Source organism: Hypanus sabinus, chromosome 1 (assembly GCF_030144855.1).
Source record: "Hypanus sabinus isolate sHypSab1 chromosome 1, sHypSab1.hap1, whole genome shotgun sequence".
In the NCBI taxonomy this organism is placed as follows: domain Eukaryota; kingdom Metazoa; phylum Chordata; class Chondrichthyes; order Myliobatiformes; family Dasyatidae; genus Hypanus; species Hypanus sabinus.
In genome coordinates, this window is record NC_082706.1 from 81,389,975 (window position 1) to 81,405,836 (window position 15,862).

Consider the following 15,862-nt stretch of genomic DNA (forward strand, 5'->3'; position numbering starts at 1 on the left):
CTGGCTTCACATATCGCCTTCCAGCTAAACTCCTTCCTCCTTCCTGACACCTTCCCCCTTCCTTTTCAACCCTATCTGTTCAATTCCATAGGTGCTGCCTGACCTGCTGTGTGTGTGTGTGTGTGTGTGTGTGTGTTGCTTTGGGTTTCCAGCATCTGCAGACTTTCTCATGTTAATAACTGGTTCTTGCTCTTTTATCCAGTTCTGCCAATGGGACCCAGAACTGAAACACTAACTGTCCTTTCTCTTCCCACAAGCACTGCCTCTCCTGTGAAGGGTTTCCTGCATGGTCTGCTTTTAGTTCAATTTTCCAACAGGGAAAGAGGCTTTAAGACCAAAGTGATCCACGTAGAAGAAGGTTCCCATCTAAGCCTGTCCCATTTGTCCCAGTTTGGCCCAACATTACCTGTCCATGTACCTGTCTAAGTGTTCCTTAGATGTTAATAATATTCCTGTTGTAACCACTTGGTCTGACAGCTCATTCCATATACTGACCACCCTATGGGTGAAGAAGTTGACCCTTAAGTTCCATTTCAACCTCTCCCCTCTCACTGTGAAGTTCTTTCCTCGAGTTCTCAATTCCATACCCCAGGAGAAAGACTATGTGTATTCATTCTATTTATGCCCATCATAATGTACCCTTTTATAAGGTCACCCCTTATCCTGCAACACTCCAATAAATAGAGTAACAACTGCTCAACCTCTCTCCGTTGTTCAGGCACTAACGATAGTTCTGATGACCGTTTGACAGCCCTGAGCCTTTACTCACTCGAATTTTCAAGAATGAGGATGGAATCTCATTGAAATCTATTGAATACCCTATACAGAGTGGGTATTGAGAGGATGTTTCCAGCTGTGGGGGAGTCTAGGACCAAAGGGCACAGCCTCAGAATACAAAGACGCCCCTTTCGAACAGAGATGAGGAAGAATTTCTTTAGCCAGAAGGTGGTGAATCTGTGGAATTCATTGCCACAGGTGCCTGTGAATGTCAAGTCACTGCGTATATTTAAAGTGGAGGTTGATAGGTTTTCGACTAGTAAGGGTGTCAAAGGTTATGGGGTGAAGGCAGGAGAATGGGGTTGAAAGGGATTATGAATCAGCTGTGATGGAATGATGGAGCAGACTCGATGGGCTGAATGACATAATTCTGCTCCTACATCTTGCAGTCTTATCCTCATAATTCTGCTGTGCACCCTTTACAGTTTAATGGCATCTTTACTGTAACTGGGTGACCAGAACTCAACACAAAACACAACATCTGCAGTTCTTAAGATTTTTGCCTAGAGTCTCTTGTCCATTGAGTTACTTATATGTAAACATACGAGGGGTGATTGATAAGTTTGTGGCCAATCACCCCTCATACACTCAGTGGCCATTCAGTAATAAATCCTGTGTCTAATGAAATAGCCACTGAGTGTACACTCATTGTCTTCTGCTGCTGCAGCCCAAGCACTTCAAGGCTAAATATATTGCGCATTCGGAGATGTGCTTCTGCACTCTACAGATATAATGCGTGGTTACTGTCGCCTTCCGGTCAGCTTGAACCAGTTTGGCCTTTCTCATTAACAAGGCAATTTTGCCCACAGAACTGTTACTCACTGGATTTATTTATTTTTTCTGCTTTTCACCCCCTTCTTTGTAAACTCCAGAGACTGGTGTATGTGAAAATCCTAGGAGATCAGCAGTTTCTGAGACACTCAAACCATCCCGTCTGGCACCAACATTCATTCCATTGTCAAAGTCACATAGGTAACATTTCTTCCCCTTTCTGATGTTTGGCCTGAGCAACAACTTGACCGTGTCTTCAGTCTTCTCTGCCTTGAGTTGCTGCCACATGATAAGTTGATATGATATTTGCTTTAATGAGCAGCTGTACAGGGTAGCTAATAATGTGGCCACTGAGTGCCATGCTGTTTTTGTAATACAAGGGTAATTCCCAAGTAAATGAAAATTTCCCAAACTAAATAAATCTGAAATTTTATAGCATGCAACATTTAACAAGACTTCTGTTCTTGTGATCAAATCAGTTAACTATTCAGTGAATCCAGTCAAAAATACCCGTTTCTTTGCTGAATTGGTTGACTGAGATGGGACAATAACAGTAAACTTCTGGAAATGTTCAACTAGTCAGCCTCAAGAAGAGTGAGAGAATAGAGCAAGGAGCAGAGCTGATGTCTCCGGATAATTACCTTTCAGCAGAGATAGATGTTTCCTGAGCTGTCAATGTTGCCAGCATCTTCTGCATTACCGTAGATTCCGGACTACAGAGAGCATCTGATTAAAAGCCGCACGCTCTAATTTTAGAAAGAAAATCAATTTTGTACTTGTACAGGCCGCACCGGATTTTAAGCCGCAGGTGTCCCACGTTGTAATATGAGATATTTACACAGGAAGATATTACACGTGAGGATTTTTTAACTTTTAATTAAATCCGTATGGTAACATAAACAAATACATATTGCAAATGCTTTTTTTCGAACAGTGCCTGTAACACAGCTACTTTTAAATATACACACGTATCGGTAACACACAAATTACGTTACGTATACTTTTTCACTGAACAGTGCACGAACAACATTCCAATATCTCCTAACGACTGGTAAAAAAAATTTATATACTGCAGCCTACCAGGAAAAGTTATTGATCGCCTTCTTCATCTTCCTCTTGCACACTAAAACCATCAAAGTCCTTCAGTGTCCGAATTGAATAAAACCTCAGGATCTCGTCACTCACTTCCGTCTCTTCGTTGTCGCTCTCACTTGAGCGCACGTGGTCCTCTTCATCATGCAGCAGTCCAGCCTTTCAAAACCCGCTGGTGATGGTGGATGTTGTGACATGGCTCCTCGCATTTAGGATCCACTGGCAGACTTGAGTTAAAGATGCTCTTCACATGCGTCCTGTTTTGGTAAAGGATTTCTCGCCGCTCGTCATCCAAGCCTCCCACTCAACGCGCAGCGCCACTTTAAATGCCCGGTTCACGCTGATGTCCAGTGACTGCAAATACTCCGTGGTGCCCCCAAGAATCACAGCTGGAATTGAGTTTGTATTCTTGATGGCAGCTTTCACTAAACTTTCATTGTCAGCCGCTTAAAAATCACCATCGGTGGAAGCTTTAGTCCGGATGCTGTGCAGCTCAGGATACAAGTAAAATGCGTTCTCTCATGGCCACTTGTTTTCAGTGTGATGGACGAGTCACCTTTTTTATTAACAGTCCGAGTGAGAGGCAGGTCAAACGTCAAAGGTACTTCATCCATATTTATGATATCATCTGGCCCGATGGAATTCTCCGCTGTCTTTGTTTGAGTGAATGTGCGGAAGTTAGCAAGTTTTTCCTCGTGGTCGGGAGGGAGCTGCTGACACAGAGTCGTGCGTACCCTGACGAACAGGCCTTTTCGTCTCATAAATCTAAAACACCACGATGGCCCACCTCTAAAATCTTCGATTTTCATTTTGGTGGCGATTGCTTTAGCCTTCAGTCTGATCTGCACGGTGGAAACACCGCGGCCGCCTGCTCTCTGTGTGTTAACCCAGTCTTCAAGAAGGTTTTCAAGTTCGGGCCATCTGCTATGATTACCTCTGAAAGCTTTTGTCGTCTTTTTGCATTGACTCAGTTCTTCATGCTGGCATCTCCACCGTCTCACCATCGATTCATTTATGCCAAGATTATGTGCAGCAGCTCGATTTCCTTCTTCAACCGCCAGATTCATTGCCTTTAACTTAAAAGCTGCATCATATGCTTTTCTTCGAGTGTTTTCCATGTTGATGAGGGTGAGTACAAATGACTGATTTACAATAATTTAATTGTGAAAGTGCACTTGATTTATCGTACAATTTCATTGGACCTCTGTGAACTACTCATCAATTTTATTGGTCTACTGTTACGAGACAAAATGTTTTTGGCGGCATGAAAAAAAAACATGCATTAGCCGCACCGTAGTATAGGCCGCAGTGTTGCCGCAGTGTTCAAAGCGTGGGAAAAAAGTAGCGGCTTATAGTCCGGAATTTACGGTAATTTGAAATTTCCAGCAACCACAGTAGTTTGCATTGGTTGAGGAACTGCAGTAGGTCCAAGTTAGGCTGAGGGAAAAGTTGAGGCAGGACACTGTGGACTGGAGGGAGTTCGGAAGCGCTGTTCCCAGATGTCATTGTCAAGTCCACCATTTCTTATTAATATATCTATCAATGGAGCCTGATTTCACAATGTGTTCACAGTTTACGTGGTATTTATTTGATGCTAGTTTAAAAATTAATATTCGTCGTGTTAACTCTGTGGTCCAATCATAGGCAATGCTTTCTGAGTGGAACTTCAGTTTACTGGCAATCTAATGGATAACTGGAAATGCTGCAAACAGCGATTCAATATATATTTAGCGGCCAGCAGAGCAGGAGAAACCATTGAAAAATTGAAGGCACAGCTCCTGTAAAAATTGAAGGCACAGCCAATATTAGGTCTGAGTGCATGTGAAAAGCCCAACCTGGTGAAAAGAGTTTTCGTAGTGACTTCACGGACCAAAAGTTTCCACACTTCACTCACAGAACAGTACAAGGTGTCATTGAGGGTCTCAGGTGCTTACCTGGTGTACACAAAATTCACGTAGATGAGGCAGTAGCTGCTGCTGTCCAGGCATGCAGGGAAGTTTCTTTTTGCAGTTAGAGACAAACTTAAACAAGAACTAGCACACAGGGAATGGATAAATGTCATACGGAAAACTGAAGAACCAACAGACTGGGTGAGCTCATTGTGCAAAAGGAAATTGACTGTTTTATAGACAGTAATAATCCTATTTTAATTTGAATTTATTCACTATCTTGTAAATACTTAATGTGTGTACTTTGTGTATTTGTTGTGTAAATAAACTTATATAGTTTTGCAAGAAGAAGGAAAATGGAGCATTGCGGTTATGTCCAGACCCAAGAGATCTCAATGAAACCATCTAAGCTAAAATAATTCAAGTTTCCATCTGGACGTTTCTCAAATGCTGTTAGCAAACCAGTCTCAACCACTCTCTCAGGTGGTGCATTCAGTCACTCTCCTCTGAGAGAAGATGGTCTCCCTCATATCCTCTCTAAATCTCTTCCACCTTACCCTATACCTGCGTCCTATAGATTTATCTCTTCTGATGTGGGGAGAAGTTTCCTGCACTCTACCCTTTCCATAGCCATCATAATGTTATACATGTCCCCTCTTAACCTCTTCCATCCTAGGGAGGACAGACATAACTTCTTCAGTCTCTCCTCATAAAAGGACTGCTCTATCTCAGGCCATATCCTGCTTAATCCCCTCTGCATCATTTCTACCACCTCCTACCATATATCTTGATGACCAAAGCTGTTAAGGTCTGAGCAGAGTTTTATAAAGAAGGAACATAACCTCATTACTTTTACATTCGTTTCCCCACCTAATGAAGATGAGTGTCCATTTTGCCTTCCCAAACATGTTGACCTATCTGCATTGCCACCTTCGAGGACTGTTTGACTTGTACTCCAAGTTCTCTGTTCTTCGCTACACTGAGACCATCCAACTCATAGTGCATATCCCGGCTTCAACAGCGCTCCCAAGATGCATCACTCTGCTTTATTTGGATTAAAGTGTCATTTCTCAGCCAATTTCAGAAAAACATTGATACCTCTCAGCAGCTTCCTCACTATTAACAACTCTGTCATTCATGAACTTATTGATCTTGCCTCCTGCATCCTCATCTTATAGAATGTAAGACAGAATTAGGGGATTCGACCCATCAAGTGCGCTCCGCCACATCATCATGGCTTGTTTATTGTCCCCCTCAACCCCATTCCACCTAACCCTTGTCACCCTCACTAATCAAGAACCTAACAACATCTGCTATAAACACACCACAATGACTTGGCTTTCGCAGCCATCTGTGGAAATGATTTTCTTGCATTCACCATCCTCTGCTTAAAGAAATTCCATCACCTCTCTTTTCTAAAGGGCGGTCCTTCCATTCTCAGATCCTAGACTATGGGAATCATCCTCTCCACATTCACTCTATTTGGGCCTTTCAATATTCAGTAGGTTTCAATGAGATCCCCCTCATTCTTCTAAACTCCAGTGAGTACAGGCCCAGCGCCATTGAGCCTTATGATGAATGAAGTGCTGCTATGAGGAACAACTCTTCTCTACCTTTAAAAGATTTAATGGATTATGTATGATCCTGACAATTTATGAGATATCCTCAATTAATTCTGTCATTTAATACTAGCAACAACCATAATGATTTATGGTAAGTTCAAAACTCTTCATCGTAACTATCATTAACATTAATTAAAAAGATCTCTTGGCTCAGCAAGGATCCCTGGGAGAGAGAATTGTGATTAAATATCCCCACCATTGCAGTAATAGTCCCGAAACCTGATTCACTGCAGTGAACATCTCAGAGAAGGCTTCACTGAGAAATAGCTATATCAATAATTAATTCTGTGGATGGTACAATATTGAATTGATACATGAACAATGTTGGAAATGTTCCTTCTCCAGTATATTCATAATATACTCTGCTTGATGTGACTTAGATGAATATATTCCAAATCTCCACTGCATTTGTATTACCCACTTAATGAATTTTAGCTTATTAACTTTGATACATGCAGAATATTAAATTCCTCATCAATAATAAACCAAGTATCTGACTTTGCTACATTTTTGTCCAGGACACGGTTTTTGAGTGTGCCTTCAATATGACTGCTCTGTTTTATAGCTTTATACCTGCATATTTGCTGTGTAAGCAGCCAATGAGGAAACCTCATCATCATCATTATATGCTGTGTCGTATGATGTAGGCAGTCCTGGACTCACGACTGTGAGTGTTCTCGCCAAACTTTCTGCAGAACTGGTTTGCCATTACCTTCTTCTGGGCAATATCAATAACTCTTTAGAGATGGATTGCCTGACGTCAGTGGTCGAATAACCAGGACTCATGATCTGCACCAGCTGCTCCTACAGTCATCCACCACCTCCTGCCTTGGCTTCAAGTGACCCTGATCCAGGGACTAAACAGGAGCTACACCTTGCCCGAGGGTGACCTGCAGGATAGCAGAGGAAAGGAGCACCTTACACCTCTTTTGGTAGAGACATATCTCTACCCCACCCCCTACAGTTAAGAAACCTAGAGTTAATCAAATTTGTAGCTGGTGCATGATGTGTGTGCAAGTAAAAACGACAAGCAACTGAATCAAGCAAATCACTATATAATGAGTGCCAAAATTATTCCCTGACTAGTTGCTACATCGAGCTCTGTTCAATTATTATGCTGGCAATCACAATGGTTGCATTTAATTCATTGCACTTGGGCTTTCTAATCTTGTAAATGAAATAAGATCTAACTTAAGTATGCAATTATTCTATGAATAATATAATTAGGATGTTAAAATATCCCTTTAACTGAAATTACTAAAAAGCATATGCACTGAAATTAAGTATGTATCTAAAAATTACATTTGATTGTGTTATCTTTAAGTAGGCTGCATACCTATGGACAATGCGTCCAACTGTACTATACACTATATTTCTTTCTTTAGAATCCTGGATAAAAATGTACAGATTGCTTATTACATTCTTTAGAAAGCCTTCTTTCTTTATTTTTGTGCCCAACTCTGGAGCAATGAATGTACAGATGACCATGGGAAAAGCAGTGCATTTTGAGTTCCATCAGCTTTTAATAATTGTCCTTATACTTGTTAACAATCATAATAAAACTAAGTTGACCAGGGAACTTCAGGATGCTTGAACATAGAACATTACAGCATACTACAGGCCCTTCAGCCCACAATGTTGTTCCAACATTTTAACCTACTCTTGGTTTGGTATTGGTTTGCTAATCATAAAGTTCTAAACTCAAACAAAGATCTTAAGCCTTATCAAATATAGATAGCTACAGCAACCCTCACTAAAGGGAGATTATACTGTAACTACCTATTCTTCAAAGACTAGTTTACTTCCCAGTGTATCCTCCATGGAGAGTTTAGCTGCCAGTACCCACTATTTGAGTAGAGGGACCCTCCCCCCCCCCCCCCCACCAAGGATGAGATGCTTTCAGCTGACAAAGTATTTTAAACACAGTTCATTTATTTTTAGTGCTGCACTTTTAAATACAGAAAATTTATCAAAACACACTTAAAAGTCACAGAGGTTTCCTATCTTAACAAGGATTTCCAAATTACAAACAATTTCTAAAACAAAGAAGGATTTACAAATCCTTTAAAGACATACCAACAATTCTTTTTCCATCTTTTTATTATCATTATTAATAACAACAAAATAAAATTGGTACATAGATAATGGTTTTACAAACGTACATATTTCAACTAACTATAAAAGATTACAAAAACAATGATTACAGTATAAATGAGTATTCCCACATCGTAAATGATACAATATACAAATAGACAAGGGAAACCTAGGTGTATCATAATATAGAATAAAAAGAAAAAAGAAAAAGGAAAAAAGAAAAAAAATCATTATGCAAAAAAAACTAATCTAAAAATTTAATAACTAATAGAAGAAAAAAACAAAAAAGAAAAAAAAAGAAAATAAATTAAAAAGAGAGAAAAAAAGGGGCTGTTTGCAATATCTCACAAAAATACAAAATCATCAGTGTCGTCAAATCCGATCCTCTTGACATATATGTAATCATAACTGGAAAATCAAATAGGCTTGGAACAGGGTCCTATTACATCATATGAAAATATTGAATAAATGGTCTCCATATCTTTTCAAATTTAGTAGAAGTGTCAAATACACCACTTCTAATTTTTTCTAAATTTAAACATAACATAGTTTGAGAAAACCAATGAAATACAGTAGGAGGATTAATTTCCTTCCAATTCAACAAAATAGATCTTCTAGCCATTAGTGTAAGAAATGCAATCATTCGACAAGCGGAAGAAGATAAATGAAATGAGTCCATCATTGGTAAACCAAAAATTGCGGTAATAGGATGAGGTTGTAAATCAATGTTCAATACCGCAGAGATAATATCAAAGATATCTTTCCAATATCTTTTCAAAAGCGGACACGACCAGAACATATGAGTTAAAGACGCTATTTCAGATTGACATCTATCACAAATAGGATTTATATAGGAATAAAAATGAGCCAACTTATCCTTGGACATATGAGCCCTATGTACGACCTTAAACTGTATTAGTGAATGTTTGGCACATGTAGATGATGTATTAACTCATTGAAGAATTTTATCCCAATTCTCAATAGGAATAATAAGGTTAAGTTCTCTTTCCCAATCATTTTTTGTCTTATAAAGGGGCTCTGAATGTATCTTCATAATTATATTATAAAGTTTTGATATAAGCCCTTTCTGAAAGGGGTTTAATTCAAACAAATTCTCCAAAATGCCTGAAGACACAAAATTTGGAGAAGTAGGAAGTACAGTATTTAAAAAATTCCTAATCTGTAAATATCTAAAAAAATGAAATCTAGGCAAATTATATTTATTAGATAATTGCTCAAAAGACATAAAACAATTATCCAAGAATAAATCAGAAAATCGTAATAATCCTTTAGTTTTCCAAGCCGAATAAGCTTGGTCTATAATTGAAGGGTGAAAAAAACAATTGGATACAATAGGAATATTTAAAACAAACTGAGTCAACCCAAAAAATTTCCGAAATTGAAACCATATACATAAAGTATGTTTAACTATTGGGTTGTCAATTCATTTCGGTAATTTAGAAAGAGCAAAAGGGAGAGAAGTCCCCAAAATAGAACCCAGTGCAAAACCTGGTACCGATTTAATTTCCAGGCTCACCCAATGAGGGCTAAAAGATCCATCCCACTCTTTCAACCAACATATCAAATATCTGATATTAACTGCCCAATAATAAAATCTAAAATTAGGCAATGCTAATCCACCTTCCTTCTTTGCCTTCTGTAAGTATATTTTACCTATTTGAGGAAATTTTTGAATCAACATTAGTAAAAAAAAGATTTCGGAATAAAAATTGGTACCGCTTGAAAAATATATAAGAACTTGGGTAAAATAACCATCTTAATAGTGTTAATCCGACCTATCAGAGATAAAGATAATGGTGACCACTTAGTAAACAAGCATTTAATCTGATCAATTAAGGGTACAAAATTAACCTTAAATAAGTCTTTATGGTTTTTTGTGATTTTAATCCCTAAGTAAATAAAAGAGTCATTAACTAATTTAAAAGGTAAGTTTCCATAAATTGGGACCTGTCTATTTAAAGGAAACAATTCACTCTTATTAAGATTTAATTTATACCCAGAAAAATCACTAAATTGAGCCAATAAGGATAAAACTACAGGAATGGATTTCTCAGGATTACAAATAAATAATAATAAATCATCTGCATACAAAGATAACTTATGAGTATCTGTCCCATGATTAATACCAAGAATATCCTGTGATTCTCTGATAGCAATTGCCAAGGGTTCTAAAGCAACATCAAATAGTAGTGGACTAAGAGGACAGCCTTGTCTAGTGCCCCGAAATAAACAAAAAAAGGGACATCTTTGATTATTAGTAAACACCTAGGCTACCGGGGTATGATAAATCAGTTTAATCCAGGAAATGAATGTTGGACTAAAATTAAACTTCTCCAACACATTAAATAAGTATGGCCATTCAACTCTGTCAAATGCTTTCTCCGCATCTAATGAAATAACACATTCTGAAATATTATGTGAAGGAGTATACACAATATTCAATAACCTCCTAACATTAAAAAAAGAATAACGATTTATAATAAAACTGGTTTGATCTTCTGAGATAATTTGGGATAATATCTTCTCCAACCTGGATGCAAGTAACTTGGAAAAAGTCTTGGAATCTACATTCAATAAGGATATTGGTCTATAGGATGCACAATCAGTAGGGTCTTTATCTTTCTTCAATATTAAAGAAATGGAAGCTCTATAAAAAGATTGTGGCAAATTGCCCAATCTAATTGCTTCTTCAAAAACCCTTTTTAACCAAGGAGAGAGAGTAGCGGAAAAACATTTTTAAAATTCTGCTGTATACCCATCCGGACCAGGTGCTTTCCCTGAATTCATGGAGGAAATAACCCCTTTGATTTCTGCATCAGTCATAGGAGTTTCCAATATTGAAAGATCATCTGGTGATAATTTTGGGAAGTTCAATTTCCCAAGAAAATCACACATGGTACTACAACCCTGAGGAAATTCAGAATGATATAGGGAAGTATAAAAATCTTGAAATGATTTATTTATCTCATCATGGTTAACTGTCAAATCCCCATTTTGCTGACGGATCTTAGTAACTTGACGTTTAACCAAAGCATTCTTCAATTGACTAGCTAGTAGTTTACCTGATTTATCACTATGTATATAAAAATCAGATCTGGAATTCATCAGTCGATTTTCAATTGAAGATGTAAGTAGTAAACTATATTCTGTTTGAAGTTCAACCCTTTGCTTGTAAAGCTCCTTACTAGGAGTAATCAAATATTTCTTGCCAATCTCTTTAATTTTATCAACCAATAAAAGAGCTTCCTTCTTTATGCATTTTCTCAGACCAACAGAGTAAGAGATAATCTGTCCACGTATATATGCTTTAAAAGTGTCCCAAAGTGTCCATAAGAAATATCTTCCATGGAGTTGGTTGAAAAGAGGAAATCGATCTGTTCAATCATAAATTTAATAAAGTTCGGATCTTGCAATAAGGTAGAATCAAATCGCCATTGTCTAACATTAGGAACTGTATCCGTAAATTTTAATAGAAAGTTTTAATGGAGCATGGTCAGAAATAGCTATAATATCACAATAACAACCATTTACTGAAGGAATCAAACAAGAGTCAATAAAAAATAATCAATTCTCGAATAAGAATGATAAACATGTGAAAAAAAGAAAACTCTTTGTCCTTAGGATGCCAAAATCTCCAAATATCAATAACTCCATTATCAGTCAAGAAAGAGTTGATACAAGTGGCCGACTTATTGGGTAAAGTCTGAATAGATATAGGTTTGTCCATCAAAGGATTTAAACAACAATTAAAATCACCACCCATTATTAACTTATATTCATTTAGATTAGGTAAAGAAGTGAATAAGGACTTTAAAAAATCAGGACAATCCACATTTGGAGCATAAACATTGACCATAGCAACCTTTTTATTAAAAAGTAAGCCCATAATTAACAAAAATCTACCATTCGGATCCGAAAAGATATCCTGTTGGACAAATGCAATAGATGAGTCAATAAAAACTGAAACTCCCTTTACTTTGGCATTCGAATTCGAATGGTACTGTTGACCCCTCCAAAACCTAAAAAATAGATAATTATCCTCCTTCCTCACATGAGTTTCTTGTACAAAAATGATATGAGCATTAAGTCTTTGGAATACTTTGAAAATCTTCTTTCGTTTAATCGGATGGTTTAAACCATTAGTATTCCAAGAAACAAAATTAATGGTCTGAGCCATATTTCTAAAATCAACCCTTTGGTATAAAAAGGGTTAACCAAATTATAAACGCATGCACCCGGAAGAGGAACAAAAATAAAGAGCAGACCCGGAAGTGATGACATCACAGACATATTTGTAGTTCAAAATCAGCCCAAATGAAAAAACTAAAAAAAAACTGGTAAAAGAAATATAGAATTAGAAAAAAGACCACCCACCCCCCACTCAAGAGAGAGAAAAAAAACCACAGCCAAAAATAGGCTGGGAAAAGGAAAAAATGAAACTAACTCTACCCCCATATCAGCGGAAGACCACTCCGTATATAAAGGATATATATTAAAAAAAAATCTACCCAAACTTTAAAAATTATAATCACTATACTAAAACCAAACTTCTTAATATGATTGGTAGTAAAAAAAAACGAAGAGAATATAAACACTAGAAACTTATAAATCGGGTTAAAACCCAAACAAACCAAAAAATATTTAAACCGTGATAAGTGATGCATAGTAGGAAGAAGACGAGAGAAAAAAAGCACCATCTTAAAAAAAACACCAAAAATGTTTTTTCAAAAAAACACCATCTTAGTAAAAAAAATATTCACCTTCGAAGGGTTAAAAATACACCTTCGAAGGAACAGAAATAATAGCCAGCGATATAGTATAATGGTTAAAGTGTGTAAAACAAAACGATTAATATGTCGAAAGAACACTTTAACTTGAGTATAAAGTATAGAATAAACCTACACCAATAGCCAGAAACAAAATCTGGTTTGGGGAATCAAAAACAATCTAACAGGATCAAAATCACTCATTTATTAGGCATGAGAGTCCGTAGCAATAGGGAAGTTCTCGTTCAGAAAACTTCTTGCTTCAGATGTAGAAAGGAAAAATCCTGCATGGAGCGTTCGGCGGCGAGATTCTAAGCTTCTCAGGGTATAAGAGCGCAGGTTTTAGATTTTTCTCATAACATTCAGACATCAGAGGTTTAAAAAGAAGCCTTGCCTTCATTACTTCAGGACTAAAATCTTCTACTAAATGGAAATTGTGATCCTGAAATTTAACCATTCCTACCCGCCGAGCCACACGAATAATTTGTTCTTTAACATGTACATAATGAAACCAGACAATTACAACCGAAGGGTTAGCTGAAGCACTCGGTGATCGATGCATAATTCTATGACTGCGATCAAGTAACAGAGGACTATCTGGAAATACAGATGGGAACGCATCCTTTAAAAGTTGAGCAAAGTACTTCATGGGGTTGCCTTGTTCAATACCGTCCGGAAGACCAAGTATATGTAGGTTCTGTCTTCTGGACCGATTCTCAAAGTCGACACTCTTGGCTTTAATTGTTTCCACCAGTTTAATGGTCGAAAGTAAGTCCTGTTGCAATTTTTCAATTATCAAATCTCATTTCCGAGCGTCTTCTTGCAGAGATGCGATAAGAACTTGCTGCTGGTTAATTACTGAATCTGTCTTATCCATATAATCTTGAAAAGCCTTTATATCTTGTTTAAAAATTTGTTGTTGTTCATCAAATTTTTTTATCCAAAACCTCCAATAACAATTAATAAATTAATTCAGTGCGTTGCGGATGAGTTTGTTTCTTTCCATTACCGTTCGGGTTCCGCCCAGGTTCTCGTCCTTTAGATCTAAGAGCCATTTCTGAGTACATATCTTCAAAAATTCACAATAAACTCTTAACAATAAGTCCAAAGAAATAGCAAGAATCTTTTGGTGTAGGTAAAAATAAGTTGAATAAGGGTGATCAAAGGTTAAAAAAAGTGAAGGTTATGGACCTAATCTAAAACAGTACTCACTCCATGAGCATCTCCTGCTGACCTCCATACCAACAATTCAGATGAACAAATCCTCTATCACAGAAATTTAAGGAATGGATTCTAATTTTCCCAGTCTTTCTGTCATTCTTCTTGGTGTTCTTGGACCATTCCTAATAAGATTGAGTACTCTCTACATTTATACTGTTTCTTCTGCTACTTGGGTGCCCTCAAGCGTATATGATATTTTTTTCAGGTACCTTTTTACACAAATGGTCTAAGAGCTTCTGGAGACAGAATTCCCAGTACCCACAATTAATGATGTGGGTTAATGATTAATGATTAATGATGCTGACTCTTTGAGTATACAACCAGTCCTACTATTAACAGATCAGCTATATAATATGCTGAGTGATAATCTCAATCTGGTCTACAGGCTTCCTTGCAGTAAATAATTTAGCCACATAATCTAGTTTGAAAGGAACCCAATTAAATAACCTCAATTTCTTACACTGCAACGCTTGAACAATCAGCCTAGGTGCTGTTAAACTGCATTCTGTGATCTACAGACAGTATGTTTATTTGTTTGCGAAACTGTCCTTCAAACTTCAGACTGATTATTGCTTTCTATTTACATTAGAAACTGAAAACCAGCTCCTGTATATGTCAAGAAGCTAAATAAAGATATTCATTGGAAGTTTAGCTTACTCAAAAACAATACTTTGATCCCTAGAAGTTTCAACTGCTAAGTTAGAAATCTGAATTTGGCAAAAAAGAAAGACAGACCCCTTGACTCTAGAGAGTGAATATTCATCATCACCCCCCCCCCACCTTTTCGCTGTGAAAATTTCTAATTCAGTTTCTCTCCTCATGGAAATCAGCTTTGAGATTTGACTCCTCTTGGGAGCAGATGAAAATTCCACCAACCATTCCGATACGTTACCCCATGTTAGAAGAGCTCTCTGTGATCTGATGCTTAAAAAATTCATTGAGTTCCTCGCAATGTAGGGTTTATGTGATTTTCTCTTTAAAATATTAATTTCCTTCAGCTCAGCTGCACACATTTCTGAAATTTTCCATAAATGTGTTATGACGCATCAAGGTCCATATTAGTCCACCTTTAAGGTTTTCTTCTTTGCAAACATTTCTTGCCGTTTCCTTGATGCAAGTTTTGATCATTGTCTTTGTCACCATTAGTTTGTTAGGTTAGCTGGTAATGTCTATCACTGATCTGAAGATAGTTCATTTCTTTCACAGGGGTGTTCACATTGCTTCTGATGCAGTGAGAAGAATTGACACATCTTCCCAACTCTTTTGTTTTCCAAGGACATTTTAACTGACCAAGGGTTTAACCAGTCTGTTCTGTCAGACCATGGGATTTCATCAACCAAAGATGCAGATTGTTCTGATAACATTAAATATAACACAAATGGTAGTATTGATAGGCCTAGTGATCCTACTTAGAAACATAGAAACATAGAAAACCTACAGCACAATACAGGCCCTTCGGCCCACAAAGTTGTGCTGAACATATCCCTACCTTAGAAGTTACTAGGCTTATCTATAGCCCTCTATTTTACTAAGCTCCATGTGCCTATCTGAAAGTCTCTTAAAAGACCCTATTGAATCCGCCTCCATTACCGTTACTGGCAGCCCATTC